The sequence below is a fragment of the Oryctolagus cuniculus genome, chromosome 9 (genome assembly GCF_051225735.1).
Source record: "Oryctolagus cuniculus isolate XC-2025 breed Fujian yellow rabbit chromosome 9, ASM5122573v1, whole genome shotgun sequence".
Taxonomy (NCBI): Eukaryota; Metazoa; Chordata; class Mammalia; order Lagomorpha; family Leporidae; genus Oryctolagus; species Oryctolagus cuniculus.
This window is the reverse complement of record NC_142875.1, coordinates 112,906,055-112,925,902: the sequence shown is the minus strand read 5'-3', so window position 1 is coordinate 112,925,902 and position 19,848 is coordinate 112,906,055. Positions and strand designations below refer to the sequence as shown.

Here is a 19,848-nt window from a genome sequence, read left to right as displayed (position 1 = left end):
GAAGCATGGATGGATGAAGGCTTCTGGATGTTCCCCATCTGTTGGTGCCACTCTGCTTTCTTTCCATGACTCATCATTGGCTGAGATTTTCCTGGGCATGTGACTGAGAAGGTTGGGTTGGAAGGCTCACTCCTCCCTGAAAGGGTATAAAATGTGTTCACCCTCACCTATAGTTCTCTAAGCTGAACTGAAGCTTATTTTCAATATCCCTTTTCAGGTCTTCTCATTGCACCCAGTCTCTAAAGCCAAAGAAGGCCCAAATTAGAAAAATAGACCTCTTTATTTGTTTGATCTCACCTCATGCTACAACCTCACTCACTACCTTCAGATAGCTCAGGCATACGTATCTATATCCTGCTTGTTTCATGTCCCTATTTTACAGCACCAAGATGAACTCTGAAGATCAGGGACACTGTCTGGAGAAGAATAAGCACAAAAAGGAAAGGAACTTAAAAGTAAGTGCTGCAATCAATGGTTTATGGAATTAGTAGTGTCTGGTCTAGGGTGCAGAAGATAATATCTAGGTATCTAGGAACAAACACAAAGGTCTAGCATGTGGAAAGGAAAAATATTTATGTTTTCCTAAAGGTAGAACTACAAAGAAAAGTTTTTTTAAAAAAACAGGGAGAAATATTTTTGGCTCAATGAAGGTAAAATCCAACAAAGAAGCTCAAATTTAAAAAGGGATGGTTGCTTAAGGAATTCTGATGTGTCTGAAAAGCCCATGAGAGCAATTCAGGCATGGAAAGCCAAGACACTGTGGCAAAAAATATCCTACATGAAGGATCTCTGTGAATGAGACCCCAGTGGGAAGGAGGGGCCATCAAAGAAGGATGTACTTTTCTCTGAAGAGAGGAAAGAACTTCCACTTTGCTTATGTCCCCATCTAAATACTGATGGAGTCTGTGGTCACAAAAGGCTTCCATAGCCTAGGCAGCTCATGGCAAGAGCCTCGGGTGATCACTGACATCATAAATAAGAGTGTTAATTGTGAAATGAACAGAAGTCACTGTACACTTACTCTGCATGTAGGACCTCTGTCCTTAATGAGTTGTACTGTGAGAATTAACGGCAAAACTTGTTCTCAAACAGTACTTTTTACATGGGGGGGGGGGGGTGCAAACTATTGAAATCTTTACTTAGTATAGAGTTGGTCTTCTGTATATAAAGTTAATTAAAAATGAATCTTAATGAAGAATGGTTTGGGAGAGGGAGTAGGAGGGGGACAGGAGTGGGACAGGAGTGGGGGTGGGAGTGTGGGTATATATATATATATTATACCTATGAAAATTGCATTCATTAAATAAAAGCTTTAAATAAATAAAAAATAAAAAAAATTTCATTAAATAAAAGCTTTAAAAAATAAATAGAAAGGGAGCCGGCGCCGTGGCTCAATAGGCTAATCCTCCACCTTGCGGCGCCGGCACACCGGGTTCTAGTCCCGGTTGGGGCGCCGGATTCTGTCCCGGTTGCCCCTCTTCCAGGCCAGCTCTCTGCTATGGCCAGGGAGTGCAGTGGAGGATGGCCCAGGTGCTTGGGCCCTGCACCCCATGGGAGACCAGGAAAAAGCACCTGGCTCCTGGCTCCTGCCAGGATCAGCGCGGTGCGCCGGCTGCAGCGGCGGCCATTGGAGGGTGAACCAACGGCAAAGGAAGACCTTTCTCTCTCTGTCTCTCTCTCTCACTGTCCACTCTGCCTGTCCAAAAAAAAAAATAAATAAATAAATAAATAAATAAATAAATAAATAAATAGAAAGGGATGGTTGGAGGAAGTTTCTCATCATGGGATATTTTTTCTAATTACCAGTTAGATGGGTCAGACTGAAGTCAAGAGCTGGGAACTTAATCCAAGTCTTCAACCTGGATGGTAGAAATCCAATACTTGTGCCGGTTCTGGTCCCTCTTGCTCCTCTTCCAGTCCAGCTCTCTGCTGTGGCCCAGGAGGGCAGCAGGGGATGGCCTGGGTGCTTGGGCCCCACACCCCCAAGAGAGATGGCGGGGTGGGGTTGGGGGTGGCTCCTGGCTTTGGATTGGTGGCCATTTGGGGAGTGAGCCAGTGGAGGAGGGACCTTTCTCTCTGTCTCTCTCTCTCTCACTGTCTGTAACTCTACCTGTCAAATAAATTTAAAAAAAGAGAGAGAAAAAAAAAAGAAATCCAATACTTGAATTATGAGCACTGCCTCCCAGGATCTGCATTAGCAGGAAGCTAGAATCAGGAGCTAGAGCTAGAAGTCAAACCTAGATATTCCAAAATGGGACTTGGGCATTCTCACTGGCATCTGAATTGCTAGGCAAACACTTGCCCCACAGGATATATTTAAACGTGGGACAACATCACTGGACAAGGATAAAGAAAATGCAATCCTTGGAATGATCATAAGATTAGATTAACCTTTAAACATTAAAATCTTATGATTGTTAGATATGCTCAGAGAAAAAATATATGGAGCCAATAATTCTGTCTACACAATCAGCAGTCAGTCCCCTTCAACATTAAGCAGGAAGAGGGCATTATGGTCCTTTAAGATGCAAGAACAGGATGAGGGAAGAGAAGTACTGCAGGAGATGGAATGAGGATGAGAAGATAGGTAAGTAACAAAATCATCATAACTGAAACATTAGATGAATGAATAGTCACAGAAATTAAGTAAGGAGCAACCATCTAGAATTTTGGGCTCATATCTGGACTCTTCCATACACACACACACAGATGATAACTGACTTAATTCTTAGGTACTGTTTTAATTGTAGCCATGAGTTGCGAATTAAATGTGCTTAAAAGTAGGTAAGTAAGTAAGAGTTTGACAAGGGAGTAAATATTACTGCTCCCCAAGCAGCTCTGTGTTTCATTATCTTCAGTGTAATTAAACTAACAGAAGCACATATTACACATTTTATTTTAGTATGGTCCATGTGATATAGTATGTAGAAATTAAACTTGCTTGAAAGATACAATATGCAGAAATAAAACCTGGCTGAAGTCTAGATCTAACACATACTAGTTACATGTTGCTTAACAAAGTCATTTGGCCTGTTTGCCCTCAGTTTCCTTTTCTGAGAAAAGGGGCTGATGGTGTGTATTCTACCTACTTTATGGATTATAAAGTGAGAATTAAATTACATAATGAAAACTTTTTTTCTAAATTGTAATTTATTTATTTACTTGACAAGCAGAGAGAGACAGACTAACAAATAAAATGAGTTCTCAGTTAAATTTCAACACCTAAGAATAATTGTGTGTTAATTACAGAGTTCAACCAATAGTATTAAGTAGAACAAAAAAAATACTAAAAGGGATAAAGTATTAAGTTGTAGATCAACAGTCAGGACAAGGGCTGATCAAGTCACTGTTTCTCATAGTGTCCATTTCACTTCAACAAGTTTCCTTTTTGGTGCTTGGTTAGTTGTCACTGATCAGGGAGAACATATGATATTTGTCCCTTTGGAACTGGCTTATTTCACTCAGCATGATGTTGTCCAGATTCCTCCATTTTGTTGCAAATGACCGGATTTCATTGTTTTTGACTGCTGTATAGTATTCTATAGTGTACATGTCCCATAATTTCTTTATCCAGTCTACTGTTGATGGGCATTTAGGTTAATTTCAGGTCTTAGCTATTGTGAATTGAGCTGCAATAAACATTAAGGTGCAGACAGCTTTTTTGTTTGCCAATTTAATTTCCTTTGGGTAAATTCCAAGGAGTGGGATGGCTGGGTTGTATGGTAGGGTTATATTCAGGTTTCTGAGGAATCTCCAGACTGACTTAAATTTAACTGAAAAGTGATCTCTGTTAAATATAAGAGTGGGAATAAGAGAGGGAAGGGATGTACAATTTGGGACATGTTCAATCTGACATGCCCCAAATGGTAGAGTTAGAAATGTGCCAGGGGATTCCAATTCAATCCCATCAAGGTGGCATGTACCAATGCCATCTCACTAGTCCCAGTGATCAATTTCAGTTCACAATTGATCATAATGAAAGGATTAAGAGTCGAAGGGATCACATAAACAAGACTAGTGTCTACTAATACTAACTGATAGAATTAAAAAGGGAGAGAATGATCCAACATAGGAAGCAGGATGAGCAGATTCATAGAATGGCAGATGTCCTAAACAGCACTCTGGCCTCAGAATCAGCCCTTAAGGCACTCGGATCTGGCTGAAGAACCCATGAGAGTATTTTAGGCATGGAAAGCTAAGACACTCTGGAAAAAAAAAAAAAAAAAAAAAAAAAAAAACAACCAAACAAAACCTAAATGAAAGATCTCTGCAAGGAAGATCCCAGTGGAAAGAACGGGCCATCAGAGAAGGAGGTACCTTTCTCTGAAGGAAGGAGAGAACTTCCACTTTGACCATGACCTTGTCTAAATAAGATCGGAGTCGGCAAACTCAAAAGGCTTCCATAGCCTTGGCAACTCATGACAAGAGCCTAGGGAGATTACTGATGCCATAAACAAGAGTGTCAAATTGTTAAGTCAACAACAGGAGTCACTGTGCACTTACTCCTCATGTAGGATCTCTGTCCTTAATGTGTTGTTCAATGTGAATTAATGCTATAACTAGCACTCAAATAGTATTTTACTCTTTGTGTTTCTGTGTGGCTGGAAACTGTTGAAATCTTTACTTAATATATACTAAATTGATCTTCTGTATATAAAGATAGTTGAAAAATGAATCTTGATGCAAATGGAATGGGAGAGGGCGCGGGAGATGGGAGAGTTGCGGGTAGGCGGGAAGTTATGGGGGGGAAGCCATTATAATCCATAAGCTATACTTTAGAAATTTATATTTATTAAATAAAAGTTAAAAAAATAAAATAACAACTAAAAGCAGAAAAAAAGAAAGAAAGAAAATGAGCTCTCATTTGCTCGTTCATTCCCCAGATGCCCACAACAGCCAAGGCTGTGCTGGAGCCAAAGCCAGGAATCCAGAACCCAACCCAAGTTTCCCACGTGGGTGGCAGGAACCCAATGACTTCATCCGTCACTGCTGCCTCCTGGAGTCTGTATTAGCAGGAGACTGGTCTCAGCAGCAGCACTATGACATGGCACACAGGCATCCCACCCAGTTTCTTAACCACTAGGCTACACGCCCACACTGGAATAATGAAAATTTTGAAACTGCTAAGTGCACATTTAATATGTGAGGGAATAAAATATGCATAACAAGAGTCCTGACACAGGTTAGATATTTTTATCTACACTATTACATACTTCTCAATATAGAACTTATGAAAATACACACATGTCAACCACTTGTTAACAAATTATAAATCATTTCCTTATTTTTTACTTTAACTTTTAGCACCAATCTTTAAACAAAAAATAGTTTCTTGTGTTATATATATATGCAAAAACACATTAATTTATGTATCTGTGTTTTTGAAAAATCCAATACTTTTTAACTAAGTCTGATTAACATCTTCATCACACAAAGGACCAATTCAAGGTAAAATACTGAAACAGGTTTGTTTTTCTTCTGCATCTCATTTTCCTTTTCCTTGCCCTTCTTTCCAGCAGCAACCTTTACTTTCAGGTAAAAGGTACTCCTGGGTCAACCTCTACAGTCCATACTCCAATCAACAATCTCCCCTTGGGAAGTGACCTGCAGTCAATTCTGTGTACCCTGGTACACGAAAGTCAATGTATGACCTTTCCACAGGTAACTGCCTTTAGAATGTATGCACAGCTGTAGCCTGAAATCCCAGCCCCTGATTAATTTAAGGGAGTTGAGAAGATCACGGACATGGCTGCCCACCTCCCAGACCTTGCTGCCTCTGGAACCTCGTGTCAAATCATTGAGAGAATTCAGAGTACAGAAGGCTGTTCTGCAAGGCCAGGATGTAAACAACGGGAGAGCTGAACTTTGGTGTGAGTGCTATTTTCCTGGCCATTAGTCACAAAATGTCAATGTTTACGTAATAACAGTCAAAATTCAGAAGCCCCAGCTTGACCAAAACTCTCTTCTCTCAGTATTACAGTACAGCTTTGTACACAACTTACATGAATGTACAACTGTGTGGTTATATTACATTGGCTGGAAAATTGTGTTTTCCCTGACAGCAATTAGGGTTTTACCCAAAGATCTTCCAGCCTGAAATAACATTTCAAGGCATATTTTTAAAATTAAGGAAAATAAATACTATTAATGAAGCAATGAAACCATATACTAGGTCTAGAAGATCTGTTACACTCCAGCTAAAATATCATTCTCACTGTTCTCTACATTTAAACAATAATGTGGTGTCTTTCAATTAACATTTTCATAATATATTAAACATATATTGATTCAAAATCATTTTTTCAAAAATATGTCATGTTATAGATATTTTTTCTTCTATGAGAAAAAATAATAATCCTTAAACATCCATGATTGCTTAAAAAGAAAAAAATGGAAAACTGAGTAATTAAAAAATGTTGAGCAGTTGCCACCTGAATGAATTATATAAGGAAAAATTGAAAAGAACCCTAAAGGCCTGTCGTCTGACACTTAAATCTTGTTTCTCGCCTCCCCTCTCCTCAAGTTCTTTGCTAAGCTGTCACTTAACTGATTGAATACAGCTGATAACAAGGACATATGAGACTTGTTTTTCAGGAAAATTATGTACACATAGATGGCTGTGACTGGTTTGATGTAATGATAAGCTTATAGGGAAAAGAATACCAAAGATATCCATTTAGGTCTAGCCAACCCTGTCAACAACAACAACAACAAAATACCAATAAAAACAATGGTAGTGATTGCCATTTACTGAATATTCCTTATGTAACAGACACTGTCATAAACACTTTACAAACTTTGCTCCATCAGTGCTGATAATGGACATTTGTGATGGACAGTATCATCTCCATTTTCCAAAGTGTAATCTGAGACTCAATGAGGGTAAATTATATGTTCAAGGTCATCAGACTAGAGAAAGTAAAATCCAACTGAAGCTCAGATATGCCTGTCTCTTAAACAACTGTATCTTTCAGACACATAAGGACTTTAAAGAGCTAACACTCATGAGAATTAAAGATTATAGTGCTGACCAAGAGATGCTAAAGCTGGATTTAGAGCCATTTAGATAAGAGTATAGAATTATAAAGCCTGCACATGAGAATTTATGAACTTGGCAAACTTGAGAAGTTCAGAGAAGCAAGCTGAATCAGAAAGAAATCATTGGATACTACAGTTCCATGCAGACAGGAATCAAACATAGTAAAATCTGCTAGAGAAGAATGAGGCTTATACAACCACCTTGGAGAAACAAAATCAAGGGTGCAAAAGGTCATAAACATGACTCATGGGAGTGAGGATAAAGGGCCAACTCCCCTCCACTGACCTCATCCCAACATAGCACCTGCAGAATAACAGAACAGAAACTAGCTGTGGAGACTCAGTTATTTTAGCTACTTTAAATCTCAATTCATCAGTAAACTCAGAATGATAATTATACTATTACCAAAAAAGGTTGCCAGAGAAATTAAATGAGATAAAACACATACAGCATTTAGCACAGTTTCTGACTTACAGAAATTATTCAGGGGCCAGAGCTATGGCGCAACAGGTTAATGCCCTAGCCTGAAGCACCGGCATCCCATATGGGCACCAGTTTGAGACCCGGCTGCTCCACTTGCAATCCAGCTCTCTGCTATGGCCTGGGTAAGCAGTAGAAGATGGCCCAAGTCCTTGCGCCCCTGTACCCATGTTGGAGACCTGGAGAAGCTCCCGGCTCCTGGCTTCGGATCAGCGCAGCTCCAGCTGTTGCAGTCAACTGGGGAGTAAACCAGCAGATAGAAGACCTCTCTCTCTCTCTCTCTGCCTCTCCTCTATGTAACTGACTTTCAAATAAATAAATAAATATTTTTAAAAAAGAAATTATTCAATAAATATTGGTTGCTGTTGCAGACAATCACTTATAGCTTTCTAATATGAGGGTACTTCAAAAAGTTCATGGAAAAATGGAATGAAACGATGTTTATTTTGGTGCAAGAAACTTTGAAATCCATGCATACGAGGGATCTTCAAAAAAACTCCCTGGAGGGGCAGGCATTTGGTCTAGCAGTTAGGACACCTGTGTCCCCCACTGGAGTGCCTGGGTTTAATCCTTAGCTATGAATCCTGATTTCAGCATCCTGATAATGCAGATCTTGGGAGACAACAGTGAAGGTTCAAGCAGCTGGGTCACTGCCATCCACATGAGAAACCTGGACTTAACTCCCAGCTCCCAGCTTCAGTCCTCTGGTCTGTGTGCATTCTGGGAATGAAACAGCAGATGGAAGCATTTTCTCCTCCTCACCCCATCAAATAAATAAATAAAAATTTTAAAACGGAAAATGTGTATTATGAAAAGACTATTCGGCCCAGCACTGTGGCACAGTGGGTTAAAGCCCTGGCCTGAAGTGCCAGCATCTCATATGGGCACTGGGTCTAGTCCCGGCTGCTCCTCTTTTTTTTTTTACAGGCAGAGTGGACAGTGAGAGAGAGAGAGAGAGAGAAAGGTCTTCCTTTGCCGTTGGTTCACCCTCCAATGGCCACCGCGGCCGGCGCGCTGCAGCCGGTGCAACACGCTGATCCGATGGCAGGAGCCAGGTACTTATCCTGGTCTCCCATGGGGTGCAGGGCCCAAGTACTTGGGCCATCCTCCACTGCACTCCCTGGCCACAGCAGAGAGCTGCCCTAGAAAAGGGGCAACTGGGACAGAATCCGGCACCCCGACCGGGACTAGAACCCTGTGTGCCGGCGCCGCAAGGCAGAGGATTAGCCTAGAGAGCCGCGGCGCCAGCCCCGGCTGCTCCTCTTTCAATCCAGCTCTCTGCTATGGCCTGAGAAAGCAGTAAAAGATGGCCTAAGTCCTTGGGCCCCTGCACCTGCATGGGAGACCCAGAAGAAGCTCCTGGCTCCTGGCTTCGGATTGGCGTAGTTCCAGCCATTGCGGTCATCTGGGGAGTGAACCAGCGGATGGAAGACCCCTCTCTCTATCTCTGTCTCTCTCTGTAACTCTTTCAAATAAATAAAATAAATCTTTAAAAAAAAAAAAAAAAAAGGCCGGCGCCACAGCTTACTAGATTAATCCTCCACCTGCGGCGCCAGCACCCTGGGGTTCTAGTCCTGGTCGGGGCGCCAGATTCTGTCCTGGTTGCTCCTCTTCCAGTCCAGCTCTCTGCTGTGGCCCGGGAGTGCAGTGGAGGATGGCCCAAGTGCTTGGGCCCTGCACCCGCATGGAAGAACAGGAGGAAGCACCTGGCTCCTGGCTTCGGAACGGCGTGGCTCGCTGGCAGCAGCAAGCCGGCCGTAGCAGCCATCTGGGGAGTGAACCAATGGAAGGAAGACCTTTCTCTCTGTCTCTCTCACTATCCACTCTGCCTGTCAAAAAAAAAAAAAATATTTTCTCACAAAAGTAATGGGAGAATTAAGAATATACTAGAAAATAATCAGCACAGTATTTGACAGGCATTGATTCATCATGAACATAAGAAGAAATGTACTAAACAGAAATGTGAGAGCCTAACCAGGGGACAGAAACTGTTACAAACATAGGTGATAGAGCAGTGAATAAAAGACACGGTCTCAGCTCTCATGAAGTTTACAATCTGAAAGTATATTTACATATTGTTTGGTCTGAACTGCATATTGACTCAGGCCTACTACATGATTTTCTCAGGATCATAACACACAAACCCTGATTTATTAGTAGAAACAAATGGACAGACCTGATTACAAATGTCAGTAAAAAGAGATGAGGCAACAAAGTCATTCATCACTCTTCAGGGCAGAAAGCAACAAAGAAGCCATCCTAGCCCTCAGAAACAGAGTGCACAACTAGCCCTGCCTGCTGCAGCCACCTGGGGAGTGAACCAGCAGATGGAAGACATCTCTCTTTTTCTCTCTCTTTCTAGTTTCAAATAAAACTAAATAAATCTTTTAAGAATTTATTAAAAAGGAAATTCCTATTTTCATGTCTAGGAAACCCTTCATCCTGTGCTATTACTAATATTTTAAAAATATTGAATAAAATTATAAAATACACTATTCTGGTTTTTTGCATGAAATTAAAGGAAGAGTTTATTTCAAACATACTTCATATCAGTATTCATGAAGTCTGTGACAGGTTAAACATAAATGTAAGTCTCTAAAATTGGGCTTGATAAATCTATTTTAAGTTCATAGCAACATAGGCTTGGTGAGAAACTGAAAATTATAGATGCTCATGTGGGAATAACTTAGGATTGCCAATAGGTGAAAAGTCAAAGAATGACATAAGAACCCAGAAGAGGGGGAGGGGAGTGTCAGCACAAAGGAGGCCTTTCCTGCCACAGGTTGGACAAAGGTGGAGCGTCCTGGGCCGTACCTCACAAGGGTCACTGACTTACTGGAACCCAGAAGAATGAAGATGGCCACGATGATAGAGAGTCTGGAAATGCTGTCCTCTGCGGAGCGGCTGAGTCACACTGTTGAGTCTGCAAAAGGAAAATTTCAAAGAACAGAATAGCATCTTCAAATATCAGGGAAGAGCACTGGGAGATTTGACCACCACAGGCTGGAGAGTATTCTAAACAACAGTGCCTGAACTGGAACTACATGAAACTGATGCAGTGAGTGTTATTTGATATGGTATTATTTTTAGGGTTAGGTGGACTGAAACATTTTCTCCTCTGGTCAGAGAAAAAAAAAACATACTGATTAGAAAAATGTGATTTATGTGTGTAGCATTCACTCTTAGTCAATGTGACATTTATAACACATCTCTGAGAAAGAGGAGAGCAAAAGCATTTGGTGTAACATCAGGTTTATGAATTTTATAATAAAACCAGAATTATATTCATGAGCAAAAGATATTAATATTTCAAATAGATGATAATTTTTGAAAGAAAATTAATCTTTAAATTGATGAAATGGAATTGACTTCATTCATAAGACCTAAGAGGAAAATAGCTGCAGCATGAAATAACCATTTTTCTCTATCTGTATCTCTTCCATGAAAAGATAGTTCACTCTTCCCATCTCCACAGGGACAGCAACAGATAGTAAAACCAGTCTCTCACCAGAGAAGCAATGCTGACATGAACAAGAAAGCCTGTTGGGTTTTAGTAGAGGGCAGAAGCTACAATTTGTCCAGGACATGACTATAAATGAGAATATGAGAGATTAACTTACATTTCTCACATTTCTAGGCAGTAGATTGGGATTCCAGAGAAGTAGAGAATGGGGTTAGAGCCATTATTTTGGGTGGAGTTAGAGGTTAAAACAAAGTTTCAAGAGGCAGACTTATTTGTTCAAGAAGAAAAATACAGTAATAGAGTCATAGAAGAACTCATATAAAAGCTCCTATCTGCTGGTCATTCCCCAAATGCCCACTAAGGCCAGGACACGGCAGAGTGAAACCGAGAACTGGGAACTCAATCCAGGTCCCCCTACATGAGTAGCAGGAACCCACCACTTGAGCTACCTCCATTACTTCCCAGGGTCTTAATTCGTAGGAAGCTGGAATCTAGAGCTGCAGCTAGAAATCAGACACAGACACGCCAATCAGGTGTCTTAACTGGTATCTTAACTATTAGGCCAAACACTTGCTCCAAGAGACAGACTTCTGAGGCACACAAATCATTTACTTACTATGACCCATCAAGAGAAAAATAACATTTAGCCTCTGTGAACTACACCCTCTGCACAGAGTAGTAGAGACACACCATGTAGAAATCAAAGGAAGTAGCTAACTACACAGGATACAGATAGAAACCTAGAGCTGTTACACTTTTTCTGTCTTACTGTGTGATGCCCTCTGCCATGTTGGAACACAGCAAGAAGGTCCTCACCACATTCAGAGCCATGCTCTTAGATTTCCCAGCCTCTGGAACAGTGAGCTAAACAAACTTGTATTCTTTATGAATTACCCAGTCTGTGGTATTCCATTATAGCAATAGAAAATGGGCTAAGATATATGATAACAATCTTCCCTGGTATTCTTTTTTTTTAAATTGCTCTGTGCCTTTAGAAAAAAAAAGATTTTATTTATTTATTTGAGAGCTAGAGTTACAGTGAGAGGGAGAGACAAAGGTCTTCCATCCGTTGGCTCACTCCCCAAATGGCCGCAACGGCCGGAGCTGTGCCAATCCGAAGCCAGCAGCTAGGTGCTTCTTCCCGGTCTCCCACGCATGTGCAGGGGCCCAAGGACTTGAGCCATCTTCTACTGCTTTCCCAGGCCATAGCAGAGAGCTGGATCAGAAGAGGAGCAGCTGGAACTAGAACCAGCGCCCATATGGGATGCTGCCTGCAGGCGGAGGATTAACCTACTGCGCCATGGCGCCGGCCCCTGGCATTCTTAATCATTCTTCTCCAGCACAGTGTTGGGATGGTCCCAGAGTTATGTTAGGTCTTTGGCTTCCCATTGTGTCTCCAGGCCTATGCACAGACCTGAACACAGGCCTTGTCTATGGGATGCAGCAGTAGAATCTCTTCTGGGCCACTAAGAATTCTGTCCCATCTGTCCCAGAATGAATGAATTTCCTGGGATGGTGGGACGTTCGCAGTTACTAACCTTTGGAAGTATTAATTCATTCATTTATACAACACATACTTATGGAATGCCAATTGTTGTAGGTGGGGCACATGGGGAAGAAGTTACTCTGTCTCCAGTGTTGAACAGGAGATTCACAGTGGGTAGAAGATAATGAAAACAGCACTGTGGCACAGCGGGTAGAGCTGCTGCATGCAATGCCAGCATCCCATATGGGTGCCAGTTCGAGTCCCTGCTGCTCCACTTCTGATCCAGCTCTCTGCTATGGCCTAGGAAAGCAGTAGAAGATGGCCCAAGTCTTGGGCCCCTGCACCCATGTGGGAGACCTGGAAGAAGCTCCTGGGTCCGGATTGGCACAGCTCCAGCCATTGTGTCCAACTGGGGAGTGAACCAAAGGATGGAGGACTTCTCTCTCTGCCTTTCAAATAAATAAACAAATCTTAGAAAAAGGGAGGGAAGGAAAGGGAAGGGAAAGGGAGGGGAGGGGAGGGGAGGGGCGGGGCGGGGCGGGGTGGGGAGGGAGGGGAGAGGAAGGGAGGGAAGGCACCAATTCGAGTCCCTGCTGCTCTACTTCTGATCCAGCTCTCTGCTATGGCCTGGGAAAGTAGTGGAAGATGACCCAAGTCCTTGGGCCACTGCACCTGTGTGGGAGACCCAGAGGAAGTTCCTGGCTCCTGGTTCCTGGCTTTGGGTCGGCACAGCTCCAGACATGCAGCCATCCAGAGAGTGAACCAGTGGATGGAAGATCTGTCTCTCTCTCTCTCTGTGCCTCTGCTCTCTGTAACTCTGCCTTTCAAATAAATAAATGAAGAAAGAAGCAGAGGAGGAGGAGGGGAAAGGGAAGCAGGAGGAGAGGGGAAGGGAGAGGAGGAGGGGGAGAGGGAAGAGGGGGGAGGGGAGGAGGAGGGGGAAGAGGAGAAGAAGCTGAAGAAGAAGAAGAAGGAGAAAAGGCGAATAAAGAGCTGAGGTTACTGGATGCAAATTCTAATCTGGAAAAGAGGCAAAGGATGTTACAGGAACAGTAATGAACTTTGAATGTAGGCTATGAATTAGACAGTATTTTATAAATGACATTGGCAATTTTGTTCTGGTTCTGTATAAGTATGTCCTTGTTTTATGAAATAAGTGCTGTGGTATTTCAGGGTAAAAGTTCATAATGTCTGCAATTTACTCTGAAGTGGTTTAGCAAAAAGAGAGAATGAAAGTTGTTGGAGCAAAACAAAAACAGTTCATGAATGTGGATCAGACTTGCACCATTCTTTTTTTTCCTTAGTCTTCAAACATTATTGCACTTTTAACTTTCATAATTTTATGAAGCATTCATGAAATAATCTGCAGACGGGCCAGCACTGTGGCTCAGCCGGTTAATGCCCTGGCCTGAAGCACCGGCATCCCATATGGGTGCCGGGTCTAGTCCCGGCAGCTCCTCTTCCAATCCAGTTCTCTGCTATGGCCTGGGATAGCAGTAGAAGACAGCCCAAGTCCTTGGGTCCCTGCACCCATGTGGGAGACCTGGAAGAAGCTCCTGGCTTCTAGCTTTGGATCGGCGCAGCTCCGGCCACTGCAGCCATCTGGGGAGTGAACCATCTGATGGAAGAACTCTCTCTCTCTCTCTCTCTGCCTCTCCTCTTTCTGTGTAACTCTTTCGAATAAATAAACCTTTAAAAAAATAATATGCAGACTAGTTTTAATGGGTAAATAACACCTTTCAGCAGACATGAACGGTTGACTAGGTATGAATTTTACAAACATTAGTGGTGTTAGCAGTATCAGCACAGCTGGAGGGCACTGAACCTTCTCCAGACTGCATAAGAGCCACCAATAGAGTGGTGGGACTTGTCCCTTTCCAAAGCCACAACTCTTGCAGCCTGCAGATGTCAGCCCACACATCTCCCTGTGCTTGTGGACTGGTTTGGTGATCCACCAGGTGTCGGGATTTCTTCTGATGACTTTGCGAAACGGATCAATGAGGATAACCTCAAAAGAATTTGTATGTAGAACCTTCAGCAACACAGTAAGAATTCAGGACTCAGAGCCCCCAGAGTACACTGAAGGCTTCATGTAAATTTTAGCTGCTTAACACCATGATGAACAGGCTTGCTGTAGGTTGTACCCTTAGGAACCGGGCATGGGCAGCCACTACAATGCACATGAATCCTAAGTGTGATATAACTTAGTTTGGCCTTGTATCCCAGTCTGAGCACTTGGTCAGGCCAGGTATGGTGGCCACTCTGTGAAGTGTGGAGAGCTGGAGGTACTGTCAGTAGCAGACCCTCAGGAGAGAAAATGTGTCATATTCGACTGCTTCTTTCTCCGTAACTCCTGGATGTACTTGTATTCACCCATACTGGGTCACATCTGATGGCTGCTGGCTGACAGAAAGGCTTTGGTCCCATTCTTGCAACCATTCTGTAGGTATAAACTTTTAGCTATGAAAAGGCTATAAAATATGAAACAACTGAGGTTGCTTTGCTTACTTCCTTAGGGTGTGGAGGATAAACTGCCACATTTAGGTTTTGTTGTTGTTGTTTTTTTTTTTTTTTTTTTTTTTTTTTTTTTTTTTTTTACAGAGTGGACAGTGAGAGAGACAGAGAGAAAGGTCTTCCTCTTTGCTGTTGGTTCACCCTCCAATGGCCGCTGTGGCCGGCGCACCACGCTGATCCGAAGGCAGGAGCCAGGTGCTTCTCCTGGTCTCCCATGGGGTGCAGGGACCCAAGCACTTGGGCCATCCTCCACTGCACTCCCAGGCCATAGCAGAGAGCTGGCCTGGAAGAGGGGCAATCGGGACAGAATCTGGCGCCCCGACCAGGACTAGAACCCTGTGTGCCGGCGCCGCAAGGCGGAGGATTAGCTTATTGAGCCGCGGCGCCGGCTTACTGCCAAGTTTAAATATGGATAACTCAAATGCTGGTGAGGATGTGAGGGAAAAGATTCCCTAATCCACTTTTGGTGACAATGTAAACTAGTATATCCATTGTGGTAGACAGTATGGTGATATCTAAGTCTGAAAGTAGATACACCATATGATTCAGTAATCACATTCCTGGGAATTTACTCAAACAAAATGAACTCAGAATATGAAAGAGTTTCCTACACCCCCACATTTCTTGCAGTTCAACTCACAATAGCTAAGATAAGAAGTCAACCCAGATGTCCATTAACTGATGACTGAATAAAGAAATTATGGTATATGTATACTATGGAATGCTACTCAGTCATAAAAAGAATGAAGCCCTATTCTTTACATGGTGTAGGGTTAATCTTATGAGTATAAATAAACTGAAAGTTATAAAATTTAAAAGAAAGAATAAGAAAGGAAGGAGGAAGGAGGGTGGGCATGTGGGAAGGAGGGAAGCTAGGGTGGGAAGTATCACTATGCTCCTAAACCTGTATATATGAAATACATGAATTGTTCACCTTAAACCATTTTTTTTTTAATGTGGACAACTCAAAACCATTCTGACAACCGAACTGTGGATTCTCTATCAAATTGCTTTGCTGTAAACAGCAAGGACTTCTGGCAATAAAATACTCTGACTAAATTTATACAGATCTGAGGGAATTCAACAAGAGCCAAACTGGAGCTATGAAGAGTCATTGCCAAGCCTTCAAGCTAGCAGCAAAAGACAGTTAACCCCTGGACAAGGCTCTCCTACTTCAACTATGTTCTGAAAGTAGCTTTGGAAACTAGTCTAGAAGGTCTGGAATTCATACTAGAAAAGAGAACAAGAAAATTAGAAAAACCTGTTTATATTAATAAAAAACTAACAAAATTGATGTTCATTGTGCTGGACTGTATATGAATTGCTAGTCTTGGAATATCTAAGTAGGGATGTGCATTTGGCCTACCAGGTAGGACACTAGTTGGGAGGCCCACATCCCACACTGTAGTGCCTGGCTTCAATTCACAGCTCCATCTCCCAACTCCAGCTTCCTGCTAATGTTGACCTTGGGATGCAGCAGTGAAGACTCAAGTAATTGGTGGGCCATCATGTCAAGACCTCGGTTGAATTTCTTGCTCTTGGCAATAGCTCTGGCCTGGCCCAACTTCAGCTATTGCAGGCATTTGGGGGATGAACTAACATAGGGAGCTTTCTATCTGTTTTTGCCTCTCATACATATGAGAGAGAGAGAGAAAGAGAGAGAGAGAAAAGCCAAAAGGCATTCAGCAACTGCAAAATGTCATTGGCATTAGGAGACTTAGAAAATAAGAATAGAAAGGTTTAGTAGCTGGGCCAAGATCAAAAACAACAGAAGTGTACAGCTGGGAATGTAACTGAAGTGTCTTTCCCAAGAGTCCCTGTTCCAGTCTCTAATCAATCTGCTTGCAAGACAATAGAGCAGATGGATCCACTCCATGATATTTTATAGAGTATCCCAATTTCACTGTCAACATAGCCCCACAATATTGCTGTTCTCATTTTAACTTTCACATTTAAAGAAACAAGAATGAGAACATGACTTGCTCAAATTCACAAAAACTAGGACATGACAGAGATAAAATTCACACAAATTTACGCTATTTCAAAACCTGCACCCCTTTTACCCATCAAGACAGCACAAATAGATTGTGTTTTGAATAATTAGATTTAACAATGAGTGAGTGTGCCCTAAACTCTAAATTAACTGATATTAAATTCTCACATAGACATCTCAACAAAACAGCCCTTGAGGCAAAAGATCATTTTTAATGACTCTAAACATTGTGAGGAAACTTTTTCATTTTAACTCAGAAATGTACACATACACACGAGACCTCAGGTCTTTCTTATCCCAGTTGTCACTGTCTTTCTCTCTTTCCCCTTCCTCTCTTTTCACTTCCTCTCCACCACCCCCTTCTCTCTCTTCCTCTCTCTTCCTCCTTCTCCAAGTTGTAAACAAGGGAGTGGCATGGAAAGCTTACAAAAGTTCCTGGTGCCCTCTAGTGGTCTTACTCTGGAAGTGGAAGTGAGCTGCAGGGGAGAGAAAAGTGCCTATGATAGCAGAAACTTCATTTGACTTAACAGGGCCTAAGCCACCACATCTGTAACTTGAAGGTTAAGGTGTCACCTTTACAAGGTTGTCTCATGGGCTGACATAATAGGCAAAAGGGTCTTGAAACACAGTACCCTTTCATAGAAGAAAATCATTATTGCCTATTTATTTTGGTAAATCTATAAAGTTATGAAAACTGAGTTTCAGCACAGATTCCTTGTGGTTTAAGTTCTTTCAGTCAACATTATGAACAGAACTAGACCCATAATTCAAATTTTCTGACTGTAATTCCAGTTCTGTTTATAATGATTCCATATCTCAAAGTATCAATTGATATTGAGGAATCTTAAGAATTTTTAGTTTTAAATGGATACCTTCATACATAGCCACTGATTGCTATTTAATCCAAAAATTAAACATTCCATTATTTAGTGATCACATCATTAGAACTGTGTCTTAAAAACTTTGAGAAACTTGGGACTGATGTTGTGGTGTGTTAATTAATAAGTTAAGCTATGGCCTGAGTGCCAGTTAAGTCCCTACTGCTCCACTTTCTAACCAGCTCACTGCTAATGAGCCTGGGCAAGCAGCAGAATATGGAAGTATTTGGACCCCTAGCACCCTCGTGGGAGACCTGGATGGAGTTGGAGAGTCCAGGCTTTGGCCTTGCCCAGTCCTGGCCATGGCAGCCATTTGGGGAGTGAACCAGCTGATGGAAGATTGCCTGCGTTTGTCTCTCCCTCTAACTCTGCCTTTCAAGTAAATAAATAAATAAATAATTTTTTAAAAGTTGTGAGAGGGCAGCGCTGTGGCGTAGCAGGTAAAGCCGTCACCTGCAGTGCCGGCATCCCATATGGGTGATGGTTCGAGACCCAGCTGCTCCATTTCCAATCCAGCTCTCTGCTGTGGCCTGGGAAAGTAGTAGAAGATGGCCCAAGTCCTTGGGCCTCTGCACCCACGTGGGAGACCCAGAAGAAGCTCCTGGCTCCTGGCTTCGGATCAGTGCAGTTCTGGCCATTGCGGCCATCTGGGCAGTGAACCAGAGCATGAAAGATCGATCTCTCTCTCTCTCTCTCTCTGCTTATCTTCTCCCTGTGTAACTGTGACTTTCAAGTAAAATAAATCTTTTTTTTTAAAAAAAAAAAAGTTGTCAGAAACAGATTTATGCCTAAAATATGCTCCCAAACTGTTAATTATAACAGTGCAAAATTGAAAACAAGCTGAATAGAAGACATTTTTTTATTAAATAAACCGGTACATAAAAAGGGTAATTGTTTTTATATGTTAAACAATTTCTAAGCATGAGATGCAGTTTTAAGGGTTATAAAGGTATCAACCCAGGGCTTGCGCTGTGGCGCAGCAGATTAACGCCCTGGCCTAAAACGCCCGCATCCCATATGGACGCCCGGTTGGGACCCGGCTACTCTACTTCTGATCCAGCTCTCTGCTGTGGCCTGGGAAAGCAGTAAGAAGATGACCCAAGTACTTGGGCCCCTGCACCCGCGTGGAAGACCCGGAAGAAGCTCCTGGTTCCTGGCTTCGGATCAACGTAGCTCCGGCCATTGCAGCCAATTGGGGAGTGAACCAGCAGATGGAAGACCTCTCTCTCTCTCTTTCTCTCTCTCTCACTCTCTCTCTGCTTCTCCTCTCTCTCTTGCAAATAAATAAATAAATAAATCTTTTTAAAAAAAAAGGTATCAACACTTCAGTGAGGTACACGCTGTTATCTCCATTTAACACATGAAGCAACTAAGGAACAGAGAGGTTAAGCATCTTGCCAAGTCAAACGTGAAGTGGGAGAATTGAGAAATCAACTAAATGTCATTCAAGAGTCTGTTCAGGGTAGGAGTTTGTCTTAGTGGTTAAGCCCCTACTTGAGATGCCCATATCCCATAGCTGAGTGCCTGGGTTTGAGTCCTGGCTCTGCTCTCCATTCCAGCTTAATATGCACCCTGGGAAAGTGCAAGTGATAGTCCAAGTAGTTGAGTCCCTGCCACCTATGTAAGAGATCTGGATTGAGTTCCTGCCTCCTGGCTTCAGCCTGGCCCAGCCCTGGGAAGTAAACTAACAGAAAGAAATCTCTATCCCTCTTTCTCTGTTTCTCTTCCTTGCAAATAAATAAGTACACAAATTCAAATTTTAAGGCAAAAAATGGTAAGCACAACCTCATAGTATATTATTTCCATTCCACAGTGTGTGTTTATATATGTGTATGTGTAAAACAAAATATAAATTTAAATAGTGGCTTTATTTTAGGTCACGGGTTATGGGTAATTTTGTTTCCTCCTTTGCATTTTTCTATATATTCTAGAAAATATCTAAAATATTTGTTAGTCTAGCAGAACTGCTACCATCATCAGAAAAATCAGATTAAA

General features: G+C 42.2%; 1 protein-coding gene and 1 pseudogene across 5 annotated transcripts in view; both read right to left on the bottom strand.

Annotated features, from left to right (window-relative positions):
* PDE6H (phosphodiesterase 6H) overlaps positions 1-19,848 on the bottom strand; it is a 203,446-nt gene that overhangs the window by 128,628 nt on the left and 54,970 nt on the right. For 3 of the 5 annotated variants that reach the window (XM_070049426.2, XM_089304633.1, XM_070049430.2), the window contains one exon: positions 10,356-10,442. The gene's annotated coding sequence lies outside the window, so the exon portion shown is untranslated. Of the gene's footprint in view, positions 1-10,333; positions 10,443-19,848 lie in introns of all 5 variants that reach the window. The other 2 variants (XM_070049425.2, XM_070049435.2) reach the window with 1 other exon arrangement.
* LOC149124733 (large ribosomal subunit protein eL15 pseudogene) lies at positions 14,269-14,845 on the bottom strand (annotated as a pseudogene).